At 38.8% G+C, this 22808-nt stretch overlaps 1 pseudogene; it reads right to left on the bottom strand.

The window, feature by feature from the left end:
- Positions 1-16158: 16158 nt before the first annotated feature.
- On the bottom strand, positions 16159-16305 carry LOC147630949 (signal recognition particle RNA; annotated as a pseudogene).
- Between the last annotated feature and the right edge of the window lie 6503 nt (positions 16306-22808).

Genomic DNA, 22808 nt, shown 5'->3' with positions numbered 1-22808 from the left:
AAAACTTATATTGAGCTTCGTCGTTGGGCTAGCTTTTCTCATAACACAACATTTTATACTATCATTCTTGACACTTATTACAAGGCATCTCTCATGTGTGGAGAAGAGATGTTTAACTAACCCAAAATGGGATTAACATCCCCCTACCTATTGTAGATTCTTTATTTCTTAGAGGCTTCGGATCTACTATAGATCTCAAGGTTTGTAGTTACTGGTAGGGTGCACCTCGGGTAGTAGAACAGCCTTGAAAAACTTGTGTTGATCATATCCTCAAAAGTTATATGCATGGAGGAGGGCATGCATCCAAGGTTGTGGTAGTGGAACATGAAGATTGTCCTCTTCTAGGACCTTATTTAGATCAAACTTTAATCTTTCCTTGCTACTGAATGTGTAGGCATACTCATTTGCTGATCAAGAAAGATAATGAGTAATTTAAAAAATCTGATTGTTTGTAACAATCACTGGATCTAGAGTGATTCACCAAGATTTAATGATAGTAAGAATGTGTACTTGCACTACTAGTTTAAGGTAGTAAAGATATTATTTTCTCAAGCAAGAAAAATTCGAAACAATTATGGGAGTCCCTTTCTTTATGAGCTCTAAAATCTGCTTTAGATAATTTCTTCTTATTGGCATGTATAGGGGATCCATTCAAATTATTTATGGCATTCTTTTGTACATAACTACCGATTTTGATACCTCTAGGAAGTGTGATCTCCGAGTTTGCTAGATGTTGTAACAATCGATTATGAAATTACCATCAACATTTGGTTATATTTGTTCATAACCTCCTCTTTGTTCTACATGGTACTTATCCACCATATCTTATAGTGGTAGTTGACGATGTATACCATAATTTTGATTTCTAGTAGATCAACTAAGTTTGGATTTACAAGATTTGCATGCTTTCGGATTTGCAAGATTTGCATGCTTTTGGATTTGAAAGATTTGTGTGCTTAGCCATATTCTCCCATAAAGTTCCCTCCCCTATCATCACTAGCATTAGTTCTTACACTTCTAGCCGCCTAGGACCTCTAATGGGATAAGGTAACCATGGCTGCATAGCCATATTTTCCCATAAAGTTCCATCCCCTATCATCATTGACATTCGTTCTTACACTTCTAGCTGCCTAGGACCTCTAACGGGGTAAGGTAACCATGGCTGCTTATCTGAATTTACATAAGCCTTTGGCAAGATCGATGTAGTTGGATCGAGGGGTGTGATTTACTGTAATACTTTTAGCATGAGCTTTGGTTGTAGGAGCGTGAATCGCCTATTCTAAACATCAATTCGTATTCATTGGCTGCTGGCATATCTAGGGTGACATCAAGATGGCATTTGTATTGGTAGAGATAGCCCTTGATTCTTGAAATGGATCTTTTAGCTGTGGAGGATTCAATGCACATTTTGCATACCTTCCGGCAACTCCTTGGGGTCAAGAGTGTTAGTGGGAAACGCAAAATTTTGGAAAGAAGAATAAGAGGGATGGTAAGTGTCCCTTGGTTTGTCAGTGATCTCCTCATTTTTATTTTCTTTACTTTCTAGAGTTAAAGAAATGAGAAGCCTATGGACAGGGGAAGAATGTTCCTCATTTGATCTATCCCTTACACCTTCATCCAGGTTTGGAGGGTCACAACACGTACATTCTCCCCTTTCAAGAATGTAGGCTATATTCACTTGGTCAAAAAATATATACTAGTGTAGATGTTAAAGAGGTTAAATGTGTAGTAATAATGTAATAGAATCTAAGAATACGATAAGGATGATAGGTGGTGCATAAATATAGGGGTTAGAGGCATTCTATCCTTCTTATGAGGCACATTGAAGTGGTGACATTCGTTGCACCTATCCACAAAATCCATAGAATCTCCAAACATAGTTGGCTAACCTGCAACCGGACCCTTAATTTTCTTGAAGAGAATAATCAAAAGACTCATAAAAATTATATCAAATATCAAAACAACTACTTGAATTAAATTGAAAATTAAAAGCACATATCAAAACATAGAGCAAGAGAAACCATCAACACAAGGCAACACAAGACTGGGTGCAATCTTCCCCCCCCCCCCAACGTGAGTGGCTTCTCCTCGCGTGGGTATTTGTGATATATATCAAAAGTAGGCTTTCAGCCAAAAATAAAGTATACATCCATATTTGGACTTTGCCATTTAATTAGCCTTTGTCCTCAATTAACCTTTGTCCTCAAACCTTCTAAGGTTTGCACTATTTTTCTAATGCAATAATCTAACTTGTGCACATATGGACATTACAAAATAAATCAACTAGTGCTCGTACGCACACTGTACAATAAATTGACGCATGCACACACACACATCACACTGATGTCAAAATAATATCAAACGCCATAGTACAGCCACAAAATATTGTGAGATCTGTCCACACGCCATGACTCAATCCACCATCCGTGCGACACCTAAATCGGTACCCTCGCACTGTGCAACACCTAAATCGGTACCCTTGCACACCTCATCACCTAAACTCATAAACATAAACCACGTCAGTAGTAATAATCAATTGACATCACATCAATCAATCCTAACGTGTTCATGATGAGAAATAGGCATCATAAAAAATATATAAATTTAAATGACCATGATTATTATTCGAATAACATGGGTCATAACAGTCCCCCCTGTTGGGAATCAACTGTCCTCAGTTGCGCAATCAATGAGTGGATGGCTTCATGGCACAAGTGGAGGACAAGATCATCACTTCAATCAATTTTTAAAAATAAAACCAAACAAGTGAACGCATGTAAAAGGGATCTAAGTGTCCCATACCACAGAGGTACCTTCCACATAAAAACACTCGCTGGTGAAAGATAGAAGACATAGATACGTCTAGGGTAGGCATGTAAAACCAATCTAATGTCCCATACCATAGATTAATTCCACACGACACTACCTTAAGAACAGAAGTTTGAGACAGAGTAGCTAATTCCCTCTGAAACTTTCATTCTGACATAACTTTTCTCTATCCTCAAAATTAGACTACAAGTCTTCTTCCAAAAATGAATTAGGTCGAAATGGAAATTCTTATCAACTTAAGATTGAAAAATAATCACTTACATTACTGTCAATAACTTGATGAATTCTGGGGATTTGTTCTTGATCTTAATCTTGTAATTGTCTAACTAAATTCAAAAATTATAATCTTTGAATAGGTATATAATTCTTGAATTTGTGAATCTTACTTGTAAACAATGAAATCTTAAGGGAATCTTGAGCTTAAGCTTAATCTTAAACTTGAAATCAGAACTTGAATAAAGATGGACATCTTGTGCCCTAGTTGATAGCAAGAACTTGATATACTAGTAATGAATCTTGGCTTAGATTAAAAATATTTGAATAGACGAAAATTGAGAGATTAGTCTTTAATTAATCATAATTACAATTCTTGAATAAATCTTGTTCTTAAGGGGTTTAAATCTTGTGGTTGAATATATCTTTGACTTAGAGCAATTCTTGGTCTAGAAAGAATCTTGTACTTGGATAGATCTTAAACTAGAACACTTGAAAATTTAGATAAAACTTTACTTGAAAGAATCTTGTACTCAGATAGATCTTAAACTAGAACACTTGAAAATTTAGATAAAGCTTTACTTGAATTGTTATAAACTTCATAATTGTGATTGGCATATAACTTAAGCTTGGTTTCTAGTCACTTGAGAGCTATTTCTTTACTTTTCTCATCATCACTAAATTCGATGGTTGGTGAAGCAATTGATAACTTAAATCAAAGACTGGAGAAACTTGCTTGGTTCTTGAATCTTCAAATTGGTCTTAATCTTGTATGAGATGCCTAGCAATCATTTTTACTTGAATTTGGGCAACTAGATCTTGAAGATAACTTTTGCTAATCTTGTCTCGATCTTTCTAGTTAGGTCACTGTATCTAAAATTCTTTTCAGGAGCTAAAGTTTTCTAACTAGGTCTAGAAGGAAATAATATTGAGAAAACAGATACAAAAGCAAAAACACCATATTAGTGAATTTGGGAATTTCCCAATTCCCATTTTTGAATACTTAAAAAAGGGGACATGGATAACATGTTTGTAAGTTTCTCAAAACCCTATCATATGACCTATCATTGGAAAGCGCCTGAAAAATGGAATCTAAAGAGCTATAAAGCGCTCATTTTGGATTAGTGGTGTTCAAGTGGTTAATCCAAACTTTTGACCACGTGTCCCAAACTTGTGGGAAATTCCCATATTCCCCAATATGGTGTTCAAACAAGAAATTGTATACAATAAATAATTTATTTATTTTTTTAAACACATACCTCCACCTTTGGTTAATGTGTCGAGTGCGTTAACCTCTTCAGTGTCAAGCTGTTCCTGAATAGTACGATGAATGGTACGATGGTGCGGATATTCACCCATTTCATGACAATTAAAAGAATAGGAAAAATTTAAAACAAGAGAAAAGATAGGATTTCTTATCTCATATGGAACGTCGAACTAGATGTGAATCTTGCCAAGTTAGCTCAATACACAAATGCATAATTTTTCAAGAAATAATCCATGTACTCTTTAAAATTAGAAAACTAGCCGTAGGTTAAAGCAACATTTTAATGATATCTTCACTAACAAGCTGTTTGTATTGTTCGTACTTCATGAGGATTTAGAAAACAACATTATTCACAAGAATTTGACAACTCTCAAAATTTCTCTTGAGGTAAATCCTAAAAATCTCTAGAATAAATCCAAACTAACTATATGTACATGGGATTCTTTTCCATAAAATATGATGGGAATAGTCAAAAAATATTTTTCTTTTGTAAAACATTTTACTAATCTCATATGGTAAGCTTTAAGCTTATTTGAAAGCTTATTTGAAAAACTTAACAAAGCTTTATAATAAAAGCTTTTTCAAGCATTTCTCGGCCTGAAACTGTCAACTCAGCTAACCTAAATTTAGAGAAGAGGTGGTATATTTATAGATATGGTCTCCTTTTTTTTAAAACTAAGCTTATATCAAAGCTTTATACTAAGCTTTATCTCATAAAGCTTTTAATATTTGATTTATTAAGCTTATTAAAAAGCTTATGAAAGCTTTACTACTAAAACTTGTAACCTGGCACGCCAAAGGCTGGAGCGTAAAAAGGAAACAGCCCACTACAACATCTAATAAAAAAATAAAAATAAACATTTTAAGCTTATAGCTAATATAATTAGGGTCTAAAAAATTTCCTCCCCCTTGAATTCACAGCTCACGGGTATCGCCGGTTGGATGGAGAGAAGAAATTCAAGAAATTCAGCGCCTCCTATTTGCGCAACCGGCCTGAAAATTCCTCATCTCCCTTAATTCGCAGCTCGCCGCTGGGTATGAAGGAGGGAGAGAGAGATTAAAAAAATCAATAGAAAATTTATATATATATATATTTTAAAATCTATGAAGCTGCCCTTCAGGATGCGCTGGGCGCAGGCCGTCGGCTGGATGGAGAGAGGAATGATTGTGCGCTATGCGCTACCGCCCGGGTGGTACGAAGGAGGGAGAGAGAGAAAGAGAAGAAAGATCAATTTTCAGAATTTTAATTTCTCACAGACCTTATTTCTCCATAAATTATAAATTAGCTCTTGGTGAATTATACACCGTCCGTTATAGATTGCTTCCTCCCTCAATGGTTTAGCAATTGGAAAGCTAAGCAGGATTGACTATCAATTTTGAAACCCATCCATACAGACAGATTAGGAAGAGGATTAGTGAAGAGGAAGGTGGTTTCATGGTTTTGGGAAACCCACTAATGGTTTTTCACCTAGTTTTACCCTTTGGCCAATAGATTGATGGAGATTCATTATCCAATCGTTAAAAACAAGCTTTATTTCATCCATACATAAACAAAAATCCCTAAACGTGTTCTTCTTCAATTTAAATTTAAGAAAATTACCAAAATCACCTCTGTTTTTGTCTCTTTCACCTCTTTTGACCGCCTTCAAGAAAATTAAATTACACCAAAGCTCTGATACCACTGCAACCGAACCCTTAATTTTCTTGAAGAGAATAATCAAAAGACTCATAAAAATTATATCAAATATCAAAACAACTACTTGAATTAAATTGAAAATTAAAAGCACATATCAAAACATAGAGCAAGAGAAAGAAATACTTCACCATCAACACAAGGCCCAACACAAGACTGGGTGCAATCTTCCCCCCCCAATGTGAGTGGCTTCTCCTCGCGTGGGTATTTGTGATATACATCAAAAGTAGGCTTTCAGCCAAAAATAAAGTATACATCCATATTTGGACTTTGCCATTTAATTAGCCTTTGTACTCAATTAACCTTTGTCCTCAAACCTTCTAAGGTTTGCACTATTTTTCTAATGCAATAATCTAACTTATGCACATATGCACATTACAAAATAAATCAACTAGTGCTCATACACACACTGTACAATAAATTGACGCATGCACACACACACATCACACTTATGTCAAAATAATATCAAACGCCATAGTACAGCCACAAAATATTGTGAGATCTGTCCACACGCCATGACTCAATCCACCATCCGTGCGACACCTAAATCGGTACCCTCACACTGTGCAACACCTAAATCGGTACCCTTGCACACCTCATCACCTAAACTTATAAACATAAACCACGTCACTAGTAATAATCAATTGACATCACATCAATCAATCCTAACGTGTTCATGATGACAAATAGGCATCATAAAAAATATATAAATTTAAATGACCATGATTATTATTCGAATAACATGGGTCATAACATAACCACCATAAAGTGGCATGCAAGATCTTGCGAGCTATCACTTAGCTAGTAAAATGTCCTCACACAATTCCACATTTTGCTTTCTCTAGGATAGAAAGCAATTTGTCTTTCGTTACACAACACCTTAGCACATGGTCTCTATGGTCTTTACCCATTTTATAGTTGATGCTAGCTTCTCCTGCTCCTAATCCTACTCCTTGTTGTCACCACAAGGATCTCCACATGCTTCTCTAAGGTCTCTTAATCCTCTCGCTCTTGCTTACTCTTACACAATGGACAAGAGGCACATGCACTAAGAATCATGCAAACTACTCTTAACTCTCTCTCACACACAAGACTAGAGCATCAGAAAGCAACCAGACAAGCAAGACTCGTTTGGAATAAAGGACGATTGTCCCTTGAAGATGAGAAAAAGTTACACGTATACATCTGGCCCTTATTCGCACTTGGGTTTCCAAACATTTATAGTGAGCTTTCTCATTATGGTGGTGCCCAAAAACTTATATTGAGCTTCGTCGTTGGGCTAGCTTTTCTCATAACACAACATTTTATACTATCATTCTTGACACTTATTACAAGGCATCTCTCATGTGTGGAGAAGAGATGTTTAACTAACCCAAAATGGGATTAACATCCCCCTACCTATTGTAGATTCTTTATTTCTTAGAGGCTTCGGATCTACTATAGATCTCAAGGTTTGTAGTTACTGGTAGGATGCACCTCGGGTAGTAGAACAGCCTTGAAAAATTTGTGTTGATCATATCCTCAAAAGTTATATGCATGGAGGAGGGCATGCATCCAAGATTGTGGTAGTGGAACATGAAGATTGTCCTCTTCTAGGACCTTATTTAGATCAAACTTTAATCTTTCCTTGCTACTGAATGTGTAGGCATACTCATTTGCTGATCAAGAAAGATAATGAGTAATTTAAAAAATCTGATTGTTTGTAACAATCACTGGATCTAGAGTGATTCACCAAGATTTAATGATAGTAAGAATGTGTACTTGCACTACTAGTTTAAGGTAGTAAAGATATTATTTTCTCAAACAAGAAAAATTCGAAACAATTATGGGAGTCCCTTTCTTTATGAGCTCTAAAATCTGCTTTAGATAATTTCTTCTTATTGGCATGTATAGGGGATCCATTCAAATTATTTATGGCATTCTTTTGTTACCGATTTTGATACCTCTAGGAAGTGTGATCTCCGAGTTTGCTAGATGTTGTAACAATCGATTATGAAATTACCATCAACATTTGGTTATATTTGTTCATAACCTCCTCTTTGTTCTACATGGTACTTATCCACCATATCTTATAGTGGTAGTTGACGATGTATACCATAATTTTGATTTCTAGTAGATCAACTAAGTTTGGATTTACAAGATTTGCGTGCTTTCAGATTTGCAAGATTTGCATGCTTTTGGATTTGAAAGATTTGTGTGCTTAGCCATATTCTCCCATAAAGTTCCCTCCCCTATCATCACTAGCATTAGTTCTTACACTTCTAGCCGCCTAGGACCTCTAATGGGGTAAGGTAACCATGGCTGCATAGCCATATTTTCCCATAAAGTTCCATCCCCTATCATCATTGACATTCGTTCTTACACTTCTAGCTGCCTAGGACCTCTAACGGGGTAAGGTAACCATGGCTACTTATCTGAATTTACATAAGCCTTTGGCAAGATCGATGTAGTTGGATCGAGGGGTGTGATTTACTGTAATATATTTAGCATGAGCTTTGGTTGTAGGAGCGTGAATCGCCTATTCTAAACATCAATTCATATTCATTGGCTCCTGGCATAACTAGGGTGACATCAAGATGGCATTTGTATTGGTAGAGATAGCCCTTGATTCTTGAAATGGATCTTTTAGCTGTGGAGGATTCAATGCACATTTTGCATACCTTTCGGCAACTCCTTGGGGTCAAGAGTGTTAGTGGGAAACGCAAAATTTTGGAAAGAAGAATAAGAGGGATGGTAAGTGTCCCTTGGTTTGTTTGTAATCTCCTCATTTTTATTTTCTTTACTTTCTAGAGTTAAAGAAATGAGAAGCCTATGGACAGGGGAAGAATGTTCCTCATTTGATCTATCCCTTACACCTTCATCCAGGTTTGGAGGGTCACAGCACGTACATTCTCCCCTTTCAAGAATGTAGGCTATATTCACTTAATCAAAAACATATACTAGTGTAGATGTTAAAGAGGTTAAATGTGTAGTAATAATGTCATAGAATCTAAGAATACGATAAGGATGATAGGTGGTGCATAAATATAGGGGTTAGAGGCATTCTATCCTTCTTATGAGGCACATTGAAGTGGTGACATTCGCTGCACCTATCCACAAAATCCATAGAATCTCCAAAAATAGTTGGCTAACCACCATAAAGTGGCATGCAAGATCTTGCGAGCTATCACTTAGCTAGCAAAATGTCCTCACACAATTCCACATTTTGCTTTCTCTAGGATAGAAAGCAATTTGTCTTTCGTTACACAACACCTTAGCACATGGTCTCTATGGTCTTTACCCATTTTATAGTTGATGCTAGCTTCTCCTGCTCCTAATCCTACTCCTTGTTGTCACCACAAGGATCTCCACAGGCTTCTCTAAGGTCTCTTAATCCTCTCGCTCTTGCTTACTCTTACACAATGGACAAGAGGCACATGCACTAAGAATCATGCAAACTACTCTTAACTCTCTCTCACACACAAGACTAGAGCATTAGAAAGCAACCAGACAAGCAAGACTCGTTTGGAATAAAGGACGATTGTCCCCTTGAAGATGAGAAAAAGTTACACGTATACATGTGGCCCTTATTCGCACTTGGGTTTCCAAACATTTATAGTGAGCTTTCTCATTATGGTGGTGCCCAAAAACTTATATTGAGCTTCGTCGTTGGGTACCATTTTGATTTCTAGTAGATCAACTAAGTTTGGATTTACAAGATTTGCGTGCTTTCGGATTTGCAAGATTTGCATGCTTTTGGATTTGAAAGATTTGTGTGCTTAGCCATATTCTCCCATGAAGTTCCCTCCCCTATCATCACTAGCATTAGTTCTTACACTTCTAGCCGCCTAGGACCTCTAATGGGGTAAGGTAACCATGGCTGCATAGCCATATTTTCCCATAAAGTTCCATCCCCTATCATCACATTAGGAACTCAATGGAGTCTTTTTGGGCCCTTTAATTTGCCATGAGGTTATGGAAACGTTTAACTTTTTGACAAATAGGAGCCCGCCATGTAAGCAAAAACCAATGGTTTGTAAGAGAGGTGTAAGAGTGGTCAAAGGGTGCACTTTTTCCCCCAAAAAGGGGAGGGGGCAATTTTACAATTTTCGGACCTCCATAACTTCTACATACAAGCTCCGATTTGAGCGGAGATTACAGATCCGTGATCTACGCATCAAGAGCTTTCCATAGATATGTTACATGATATGGTTTTATTCGCTAGATTTTAAATTCCATTTTTTTCCCCAAAATTCAAATTAGAATAAAGTAGCCGTTTTGAGGCTTCAAATTAGAAAACGTTTCTTCTTAAGAGAAAAGATTTGACTTCCTTAAACTGCCAAATAAAAGGGCCCAAGAAGACTCCATTGAGTTCCTAATGTTGACATTCGTTCTTACACTTCTAGCTGCCTAGGACCTCTAACGGGGTAAGGTAACCATGGCTGCTTATCTGCATTTACATAAGCCTTTGGCAAGATCGATGTAGTTGGATCGAGGGGTGTGATTTACTGTAATACTTTTAGCATGAGCTTTGGTTGTAGGAGCGTGAATCACCTATTCTAAACATCAATTCGTATTCATTGGCTGCTGGCACGTCTAGGGTGACATCAAGATGGCATTTGTATTGGTAGAGATAGCCCTTGATTCTTGAAATGGATCTTTTAGCTGTGGAGGATTCAATGCACATTTTGCATACCTTCCGGCAACTCCTTGGGGTCAAGAGTGTTAGTGGGAAACGCAAAATTTTGGAAAGAAGAATAAGAGGGATGGTAAGTGTCCCTTGGTTTGTCAGTAATCTCCTCATTTTTATTTTCTTTACTTTCTAGAGTTAAAGAAATGAGAAGCCTATGGACAGGGGAAGAATGTTCCTCATTTGATCTATCCCTTACATCTTCATCCAAGTTTGGAGGGTCACAGCACGTACATTCTCCCCTTTCAAGAATGTAGGCTATATTCACTTGGTCAAAAACATATACTAGTGTAGATGTTAAAGAGGTTAAATGTGTAGTAATAATGTCATAGAATCTAAGAATACGATAAGGATGATAGGTGGTGCATAAATATAGGGGTTAGAGGCATTCTATCCTTCTTATGAGGCACATTGAAGTGGTGACATTCGTTGCACCTATCCACAAAATCCATAGAATCTCCAAACATAGTTGGCTAACCACGATAAAGTGGCATGCAAGATCTTGCGAGCTATCACTTAGCTAGGAAAATGTCCTCACACAATTCCACAATTTGCTTTCTCTAGGATAGAAAGCAATTTGTCTTTCGTTACACAACACCTTAGCACATGGTCTCTATGGTCTTTACCCATTTTATAGTTGATGCTAGCTTCTCCTGCTCCTAATCCTACTCCTTGTTGTCACCACAAGGATCTCCACATGCTTCTCTAAGGTCTCTTAATCCTCTCGCTCTCGCTTACTCTTACACAATGGACAAGAGGCACATGCACTAAGAATCATGCAAACTACTCTTAACTCTCTCTCACACACAAGACTAGAGCATCAGAAAGCAACCAGACAAGCAAGACTCGTTTGAAATAAAGGACGATTGTCCCCTTGAAGATGAGAAAAAGTTACACGTATACATGTGGCCCTTATTCGCACTTGGGTTTCCAAACATTTATAGTGAGCTTTCTCATTATGGTGGTGCCCAAAAACTTATATTGAGCTTCGTCGTTGGGCTAGCTTTTCTCATAACACAACATTTTATACTATCATTCTTGACACTTATTACAAGGCATCTCTCATGTGTGGAGAAGAGATGTTTAACTAACCCAAAATGGGATTAACATCCCCCTACCTATTGTAGATTCTTTATTTCTTAGAGGCTTCGGATCTACTATAGATCTCAAGGTTCGTAGTTACTGGTAGGGTGCACCTCGGGTAGTAGAACAGCCTTGAAAAATTTGTGTTGATCATATCCTCAAAAGTTATATGCATGGAGGAGGGTATGCATCCAAGATTGTGGTAGTGGAACATGAAGATTGTCCTCTTCTAGGACCTTATTTAGATCAAACTTTAATCTTTCCTTGCTACTGAATGTGTAGGCATACTCATTTGCTGATCAAGAAAGATAATGAGTAATTTAAAAAATCTGATTGTTTGTAACAATCACTGGATCTAGAGTGATTCACCAAGATTTAATGATAGTAAGAATGTGTACTTGCACTACTAGTTTAAGGTAGTAAAGATATTATTTTCTCAAACAAGAAAAATTCGAAACAATTATGGGAGTCCCTTTCTTTATGAGCTCTAAAATCTGCTTTAGATAATTTCTTCTTATTGGCATGTATAGGGGATCCATTCAAATTATTTATGGCATTCTTTTGTACATAACTACCGATTTTGATACCTCTAGGAAGTGTGATCTCCGAGTTTGCTAGATGTTGTAACAATCGATTATGAAATTACCATCAACATTTGGTTATATTTGTTCATAACCTCCTCTTTGTTCTACATGGTACTTATCCACCATATCTTATAGTGGTAGTTGACGATGTATACCATAATTTTGATTTCTAGTAGATCAACTAAGTTTGGATTTACAAGATTTGCGTGCTTTCGGATTTGCAAGATTTGCATGCTTTTGGATTTGAAAGATTTGTGTGCTTAGCCATATTCTCCCATAAAGTTCCCTCCCCTATCATCACTAGCATTAGTTCTTACACTTCTAGCCGCCTAGGACCTCTAATGGGGTAAGGTAACCATGGCTACATAGCCATATTTTCCCATAAAGTTCCATCCCCTATCATCATTGACATTCGTTCTTACACTTCTAGCTGCCTAGGACCTCTAACGGGGTAAGGTAACCATGGCTGCTTATCTGCATTTACATAAGCCTTTGGCAAGATCGATGTAGTTGGATCGAGGGGTGTGATTTACTGTAATAGTTTTAGCATGAGCTTTGGTTGTAGGAGCGTGAATCGCCTATTCTAAACATCAATTCATATTCATTGGCTGCTGGCATATCTAGGGTGACATCAAGATGGCATCATTTGTATTGGTAGAGATAGCCCTTGATTCTTGAAATGGATCTTTTAGCTGTGGAGGATTCAATGCACATTTTGCATACCTTCCGGCAACTCCTTGGGGTCAAGAGTGTTAGTGGGAAACGCAAAATTTTGGAAAGAAGAATAAGAGGGATGGTAAGTGTCCCTTGGTTTGTCAGTAATCTCCTCATTTTTATTTTCTTTACTTTCTAGAGTTAAAGAAATGAGAGGCCTATGGACAGGGGAAGTATGTTCCTCATTTGATCTATCCCTTACACCTTCATCCAGGTTTGGAGGGTCACAGCACGTACATCCTCCCCTTCCAAGAATGTAGGCTATATTCACTTGGTCAAAAACATATACTAGTGTAGATGTTAAAGAGGTTAAATGTGTAGTAATAATGTCATAGAATCTAAGAATACGATAAGGATGAAAGGTGGTGCATAAATATAGGGGTTAGAGGCATTCTATCCTTCTTATGAGGCACATTGAAGTGGTGACATGCGTTGCACCTATCCACAAATTCCATAGAATCTCCAAACATAGTTGGCTAACCACCATAAAGTGGCATGCAAGATCTTGCGAGCTATCACTTAGCTAGCAAAATGTCCTCACACAATTCCACAATTTGCTTTCTCTAGGATAGAAAGCAATTTGTCTTTCGTTACACAACACCTTAGCACATGGTCTCTATGGTCTTTACCCATTTTATATAGTTAACTGGGGGATGCCAACTTAATAAGCGATTGCATCCTATCTTTGTTCAAGGCCTATTGGTTGGGAATCCATAAGCGAGATACGTGAAATTTTTTTCGCTCTATTCGGGGACCAAGTCAAGTCTAAACAAAGTTGCATTTGGTAAATCATCATTAACTTCTATGGCGGGTGCTCCGTTTGGGGGTCCTTGACATATGGTCTACCAAAATATGTTGTTTCTCTTTCTTAAATATGATAGTCAGATCAAATTCCATCAATAAGAGAAACCATCGCATAATTCGCCCAATTATGAAAGGTTTATTGGCAAGGTATAACAAGGCTTGTTGATCTACAAAGAACACAAATTTATTGGCAAAAGCAGGTAATGCATGTACTTCTTAACCGCATAAACCATCACCAATCCTTTATGTAATGGCGCAGTTCATTTCCACCTCGTTTAGTGATTTACTCATAAAGCACACGGGGTAGTCTAGCTTGAATTCACGTGATTGCGAGAAACACACTCGTAAAATTGGCATTAATGTTGTGAACATGAAAGATCAAGTCCCAATTAGGTGGTCTGAAAATAGGTGCACTTGCCAAAGCCTTTTTCAATTCATTGTATGCCTTCTTAATAGTCCTTGGTCCATTATGAGTAACCTATATAGTGCACATACTATCTCAGTGTAAACTGCGATAATAAGTCTACTATAATAGCCCATGTGACGCATGAGTCATTAAACTTCTTTGGGTGGTAGTAGTTTTAGAATTAGTTTCACTTTACTCTCATCAATTGAAATACCATTTTTTGACACTATGTGACCCAATATCACACCATGTTTTACCCAGAATTGACACTTCAAAGGGTTCAAGGATATGCAATTCAAATTTTACTTTGAGATATCTTTCTTAGGCAATCTGAGTTTGCCTTCCATCGTAAATGTGCACAGAGATCATCTATAAATATTTCCAACCACTTTTGTAAGTAGTCTTTGAATGTAGTACACATTAACCTCTGGAATATCACCAGAGCATTGGTCAAGCTGAACGGCATGACTTTGTAAGGAAACGTTCCCCATGTAGTTGTTGTGAATACTATTTTATATTGATCGTTAGGGGCCATGGACACTTGATTGTATCCCAAAATGCATCCAAAAAGTTGTAAGCTTCTGCCCCCCCCCCCCCCCCCCTACTACCACTCTTTCCAAAACATGCTCAATATATGCTAAGGGCAATGATGTGTCCGCATTGCCACACTGACCTTCTTCAAATCCACGCATGCCCTGAGCTTGCCATTCTTTTTTAGAATATGGATGTTGCAAACATCAAAACCTGTTTCCAAAAGCTCTCATATTGCCAACAACAGGGTGGTAGTCCAATTGGTAAGAGGTTTCATCTCTGCAGTGAAGAATACCTTCATTAGCTCACACCATAGCCATGGAGTGATAAATAAGGAGAAAGGGATTTGATTCCTGCGCTGTCTCAATAGCTTCAGGTCCCCTGTAGCCGAGTTCCAGCCCAATGATTGTGAAGGTCCCCTCAAATGTGTGGTGGTTGTGGTCGCCCACAGAACCAAAGCCTCCATCCATGTATGGTTGCAACAACAACTGGACTCTTGGTCGCGGTCGCCTCAGTATGTGGTTGCCGGGCCTACTAGCCCTTGCAAGGCCTGGATCCAACACGATGTCCGTGTGATGGACCTCCTTGAACGTGGCTTTAGTGGCCAATGTCTATGCTTGTATGCTTCCCCAAGCTGCCAACAAACGTGAGACAGCATTTCTCAAGACACCCTTGAAATGCTTGTACTTAATGCGCTTTGATCATGCCCATGCCTGCCTACAATCAGTGCAGTCCACAAAATCCAAAAGCTTGTCTGAGACTTACTGTGGTGTTGAGCTCTCTGTCCACCAGAGTCCCCTCTTTTTAGCAATCTCAGCATCATGTACTCCACAACCGCCAGCCACCAACAAACAGTAGGGGGTGTCTTTTCTGACATGTATGACAATGTGGCATGGGAGAAGCCCCCTTAAACCCCCAAAAAAACAAACAAAACAAACATGGCTTCTTCCTTGCCATGCGGCCCAGCTAGCCAACTGACACCTACCTTTTGAGCTATGGCCAAAAAGCCACGATTGGCATTACATATATATATATATCCACCAAGGTGGGTGCCTAGCTATAGCTCTGTGCCCGAGTCGTTTTTGTCCCTGCAAACAAAAAGACCCACAACCAAACAAAAACGCAAAAGAAAAACTGGTACCTCTCTCTCTCTCTCTCTCTCTCTCTCTCTCTATAGAAGAAGAGCGAGCGCTCTCCTCTATCGCTCTTCAGGGTGTCTGCAAGCAGCAGGGAGAAGTTACTTTTTATTTTTGTTTTTCTAATAAAAAGATATATTTAAATAATTAATTGGAAAAGAGAATTAGAAAAAGGCTGGGGTTCGCAGTGGCGGCGGCGTGAGGATGGTCGGCAGCCGCACGAGGGCTGGCGTTATCCCTCCACTGCCGGGAGAGGGGGGTAATCGTTGCTCCGTTCCCGGCCTGACACGCGGTCCCCCCCACTGCAGGGAATGGCAGACAACCTCACCCTCCGGCAAGGTGCCAATACCTCCACTCCAGGCTTGGAGATGGGCGCGCCACAAGATGTGCCAGCAACCGGTCCTGCACAGCGGCGCCACGCGTCCGATCCCAGCCCACGTCCCTCCGCTGACGCGGATCGAAGGCGCTACTGCACCCGGGATGAAGCTCTTGCTGGTTCCCGTTTGGCATCCTCTAGGTTAAGCGTTTTACATCCTACTCTCGATGTGGGACTAATAATAAACCTCCCTCCCTTTTCTCTCTTGCCCACCATGAGCTTGGGATTTTTCTTTTTTCTTTAATCAACATAATAATAATAATAAAACAAAACAAGTCATCGTGCGACATCGGTCGTCGTTGGTGGTGGGGCTGATGATACTGCTAGGAAAAACAATAGCAAAATGACGGTCTCCCATTTGAATCAAGCGTTCTTTGCCCGCCCTCCTAAGAGCTACGATATTCGCCAGCAGAGCAGGAAAAAGAAGCCATTAACAGTCTTTAGATCTCCTAGGAGCTACGTTTTTCAGTCTCGAGGTGGATCATCCCTAACGATCATATATGACATATTTTAGTCTCACATAGACCCTTTAAGTATTTTCTACACATTAAAATGATCCTCTCTCTCTCTCTCTCTCTCTCTCTCTCTCTCTCTCTCTCTCTCTCGTTGATAAATCGACCTATGTCCCACATCCTACTCTCGGTGTGGGACTTAACCTCCCTTCTCTTGTCCATGAGCTTGGGATTTTCCTTACCTTGGGTAGCCTAACATCTTTGCAAAAAAGCATGAAAGGAGAGAAAACCACGTGGCATGTTAATAAAAATAAATTACCGAAATTTCTTGAAAAGCTCGTTAAATAACAAGCTTCCTAAAAATAGCTCAAAAAACTTTCCTTCAAAAGCTCGCGCACAATAATCTTGGGGCAATATGCTGCGCTGATTGATGTAAAAAGCTTGTGTGTATTTTATGAGAAACAATGGGGTTTCCAGCTTTCTGATCGAGTGAGACTCTACGCGGTGCTTGGTCCCAACAAAAGAGCCCTCATATTTTTGGTGAGCCCCACATGAAAGCCTCTCGCCTTCGTGTAGGAGATAGAAAGAGAGCGGTGGTTCTTGCTTCCATGAAAGCTCAGCGAAGACGATGTTGCCTCTTTGCTAAAAAGCATCGCCGCGTGACACCAAGAAGAAAGATGGATTTTGGCAACTTGCGATTCGTGGGTTTTCTTGGGGATTTCAACTTCTCCTCGTTTTTTTGTGTGTGAATCAAAAGCACCCTGAGCATATCACCAAAGTTCTCTTTGCTAAAAAGCATCGCGACACCAAGCGTGTCTACAAAGAAGATGGATTTTGGCAACCTGTGATTCGTGGGTTTTCTTGTGGATTTCAACTTCTCCTCGTTTTTTTGTGTGAATCAACAAGCACACCGGGCATATCATCAAAGTTCCTTACATACAAGAGGAACATTAACGTGGTATTTATGTGAGAGAAAGCAAGCGAAGCGCACAACCCCAATAGAGCGCAAGAAGCTAGAAAGCAACATAGGCAAGAAGGATCGGCAAAATCCATGGATGTGTGTGTTGAAAGGTCCAACCACTACAATCGATGGATGTGTGTGTTGAAAGGTCCAACCACTACAATCACAAAGCCTGTACAGGTCGATTAGAGCTTGTGCTTTTTGGTGTGCTGACACCGGTGCATAAACGCAAGTAGGTACTCTCTCTCTCTCACGCAGACACACACACACATTATCATCATCAAAACCAAATGCACTCCATGCTCGTAAAACTAGATTGTGTGAGTGCTTGGGCAAGATACTTCGTGTAGTGTAGAGCATATTTGAAATGCTCGAATGAACATGAATCTGAAAGCATACTTGGAAGAAATGCTAGACTGACATTTGCAATTGATGAGCTTGAAGCCTGTTCTTATATTCCATAGGGATTCAAAAGTACCTCGCAAATCGGAAAATTACAAATTGATTGCCACATTTGAAAATGAGTTTTGTATCACACAAATCAATACGTAGGACTAATGGCCGCCTTCAACACTGAAGGTGTTTTGGTCCACTTTCAATATCGAAATTGCTATTTGGGAAATGGGGGAAGGGCACGTTCTCCTATGTTTATTGAATTTCGGGGAGAACTGTGCCAACTCGCCATAATTTATGTATGGTTTTCTTTAATACTTCACTCATACAAACGAGCTCGAAAATTTTATGACTTGATGAATGACATGTAACTTTGATTCAAATGTGGTAATGAAAGTTGGAAGTATCTACCTTGCGATGAAAGTTGGAATTATCTACCTTGCGATGTACTCTGCTCTATCAATGTCCAGTGATTCCTCATGTCGAGTATAATCATAGGTTTGATGTTCATGCTCGTTCAAGCTCTATAAGTTGTTCATATATACTTGAGAAAGACACCCATACGAAGAAGACGATGATGTTGCCTCTTTGCTAAAAAGATGATGTTGCCTCTTTGCTAAAAAGCTTTTCCGTGCGACACCAAGAAGAAAGATGGATTTTGGCAACTTGCGATTCGTGGGTTTTCTTGGGGATTTCAACTTCTCCTCGTTTTTTTGTGTGTGAATCAAAAACACCCTGAGCATATCACCAAAGTTCTCTTTGCTAAAAAGCATTGTGACACCAAGCGTGTCTACAAAGAAGATGGATTTTGGCAACCTGTGATTCGTGGGTTTTCTTGTGGATTTCAACTTCTCCTCGTTTTTTTGTGTGAGAATCAACAAGCACACCGGGCATATCATCAAAGTTCCTTACATACAAGAGGAACATTAACGTGGTATTTATGTGAGAGAAAGCAAGCGAAGCGCACAACCCCAGTAGAGCGCAAGAAGCTAGAAAGCAACATAGGCAAGAAGGATCGGCAATCGATGGATGTGTGTGTTGAAAGGTCCAACCACTACAATCACAAAGCCTATACAGGTTGATTAGAGCTTGTGCTTTTTGCTGTGTTGACACACGGGTGCATAAACGCAAGTAGGTACATCTCTCTTTCTCTCTCTCTCTCTCTCTCTCTCTCTCTCTCTCTCTCTCTCTCTCACACACACACACACACACACACACACACACACACACACATCATCATCATCATCTCATCAAAACCAAGTGCACTCCATGCTCTGAAGCTTGTAAAACAAGATTGTGTGAGTGCTTGGGCATAGAGCATATTTGAGATGCTCGAATGAACATGAATCTGAAAGCATACTTGGAAGAAATGCTAGACTGACATTCGCAAATTGATGAGCTTGAAGCCTGTTCTTATGTTCCATAGGGATTCAAAAGTACCTCACAAATTGGAAAATTACAAATTCATTACCACATTTGAAAATGAGTTTTGTATCACACAAATCAATACGTAGGACTAATGATCGACTTCACTCACACAAACGAGCTCGAAAATCTTATGACTTGATGAATGACATGTAACTCAGATTCAAATGTCGTAATGAATTTGGAATTATCTACCTTGTGATGTACTCTGCTCTATCGATGTCCAACGATTCCTCACGTCGAGTATAATCATAGGCTTAATGTTCATGCTCGTTCAAGCTCTATAAGCTATTCATATATACTTGAGAAAGACACGCATACGAAGAGCTGTGAGGAACAGACCAGAAATGGTATGGGTTGCAGTGTCCATCTTCATTCAAGTGCTTCAAGATAATTATACGTGAATGGAAGGAAGTATACACGTTCTTTCAAAGTACGTTGGACAATGGACAGGTGCAAGCAATCAAGAGGATAAGGGTACCTAAGGATTCTAGTTTTTTTTAAATCATAATAATCCTTTTTGTAAAAACGAAGGAACGTGCCGCATTATCATGCATACGCATATATATGTATTCTTTCTCAATGTGTGTGTAGTACCATTACAAAACAAGGCATCAAGCAATGTGTGATCATTGACTGATGATGATGCTCCTGGCATGTGGAATGAATCCCTTCGATTATTGTATGATAAGCCTTGAGATCCTTTCTCTTAGCCACACTCTCTTCACAACGTAATCAACTAGGGATAGACCACCTTTAGGAGTATTGATATATATGCCTATGTCTAAACTTGATTTTCAGATTCCCTCCAGGACATAAGGGAACGTGATGTTGCACTAAAGATATACATACATAAGCTTGAGCACATGTACATGACAAAAACTTACACGATGCAAAACTTACACTCTCGATTAGTCATGCTTGAGATGGCATCTTGAATTCAAACATGGAATCTCCGTCACTCACCAAACCCGAAAGGTTTTCCCTAATGTCTCTCTCTCTCTCTCTCTCTCTCTCTCTCTCTCTCTCTCTCTCTCTCTCCCCCCCCACACACACACACACACATGCTCATGTGGGGTTGTCGAGACATCATTTATTTATAAGCCCATGTTACAATAGTTTTAACATTGGGCTAACTCCATAATAGGTTGGTACAATGAAAAAGAAGGGGGAGGGCTTTTGTCGACCACGTACCCTCTCTCTCTCTCTCTCTCTCTCTCTCTCTCTCTCTCTCTCTCTCTCTCCAGCATTCATAAATAGGCCTATGTCTAAACTTGATTTTGTGATTCTCTCCGAGACAAAGTACACGTGAAAAAACTTTCACGCAACTCTCTCTTGAGTATTGTTAAATCAACGCCTTGTTATGGCTTGCACCACTCTTTGTGAAGCCCACGTTACAACGTACCTTCTCTCTCTCTCTCTCTCTCTCTCTCTCTCTCTCTCTCTCTCTCTCTCTCTTTAGCATCATGCTTGTTAAGATGGCATCATCTTGATTTGGCTTACTAGCTCAAAGATGGAATCTCAATCACACCAACAAACGAGAAAACACAATCCAGGTTCATTTCACAGTTAGAATGGGAGGTCCCTCCTTTCTATGCGATAACATTTTTATGTCCAGGTATATATTAAATAGCTAGCTAAAATTTTTAAATAAAAGATACCCACTTAATATGTCTATCTGATATTAAAGGTTGTGAAAGAAAATGTTTAATATTTTGTTGATTAGTTTTAATTATAAACTCAAAATCCATAAGATAATGTTTTCAAATTTTTAATGCATAAACAACAGAAATCAATTCTTTATCATAAGTACTATACTTAAGCTCAAATGGTTTCAATTTTCTACTTTCAAAAGCAATCAGATGATTATGTTGCATAAGCATGGTACCAATACCATGTCCACTAACTGGTATCAGTACTGTGACAAAGAATGGTCTAAGGAAATCAAGTAATGTGTAATGTAGCAAGACTAAGGTCCAAAAATATGTAAATAATTGGGCCATTGGCAAGGCTACTATAAAACAAACATTCGAATAAACTGATGATTCCATCATGGGTGGTACGATATGAAGTTGATGGTGGCGGGGGTGGGAGAAAACACCTTATACTAAATAATATGAAGCTTAAAAAATATAATAATCTTCCTAGGGAAAAAATAGCAAAATGACAGTCTCCCATTTGAATCAAGCGTTCTTTTCCCTCCCTCCTATTATAGAAGAAAATGTAATGTGTATTAAAGATATAAATAATGTACATAACAAAACTTTCATATAAAATCTCAAAAACATTAGAATTTTCCTAGAGAAGTCTAAATTAAAACTAGCAAATGAGAGTCTTTCTATTTAAATCAAGTGTTCGCCCTCCCTCCTAGGAGCTATTTGATTCCTTAGGAAAAGGAAGTTGTTAATCCAATTCTAGGATTAACAAGAGCTACCGCAGTATCTTACATCAAGGAGTCACGGTAGATACACCAAAGGGTCATACATTCAAGATATGAAGCAATAGTGTCCAAAGCTACAACTTGGACGGGTGATGGTGATTCCCACTTCAAGAGCGTGTGGTAACAAGTTAGGATGAAGTCCTAAGTGATTTACTTCATGGATAATATATGAGATTATCCATTGTAATAGCATTAGGCCTCTTATGAGCCTAAAGTATCCGGCCAGCCATAGCTTAAGTGAGTGTGAACACTTATGGCCATGTATATAAGTGAATTTCTCTCATAATACAACATACTCTCCGATTGTGCAATTGCGTCTTGCTCTTGCTAATCTCTCTCCCTAATGCATACTAGTGAGTGTGTGTGAGTGAAGTGAGGTGAGGTGAGAGGAGGGACGAGGACCCATAGTGCAACATGGCGCTCGCGACACGGTGGAATTGCTGCTTAAGGAGTTGTAGAGCTTGGAGACCTCAAGGGTTACGAGCTCTGCCGTTGGAAAGTTCCTCACGCGAGTTGTGGTTCACGAGGTCATGTCTTTTTGGATGTGTTTCAAGGAGGGTTAGGGTGAGCCATAACAGAAGCCGTTGCGAAGCTTTACAAATCTCCTAGGAGTTAGGATTTTAGTCTCATAGATCATACCCAGCATACAATTTACTCATGGATCATATATAACATCATTTAGTCTTATAGACACTTTGGGTCTCTCGTAGACATTTATATGATCTTTTTTTCACTCTCTCTTGAGTATTGTTAAATAGGCCTTATTATGGCCTGCACCACTTTTTGTGAGATTGCTCAAATATGAGGTCATGCTTATTGTAACTTTGATAGG

This window comes from Cibotium barometz, chromosome 15 (genome assembly GCF_041138505.1).
Source record: "Cibotium barometz isolate CiBa-2024 chromosome 15, ASM4113850v1, whole genome shotgun sequence".
Classification (NCBI taxonomy): Eukaryota; Viridiplantae; Streptophyta; class Polypodiopsida; order Cyatheales; family Cibotiaceae; genus Cibotium; species Cibotium barometz.
The sequence above is the reverse complement of the archived record's forward strand: the minus strand, read 5'-3'. Positions and strand labels throughout refer to the sequence as shown.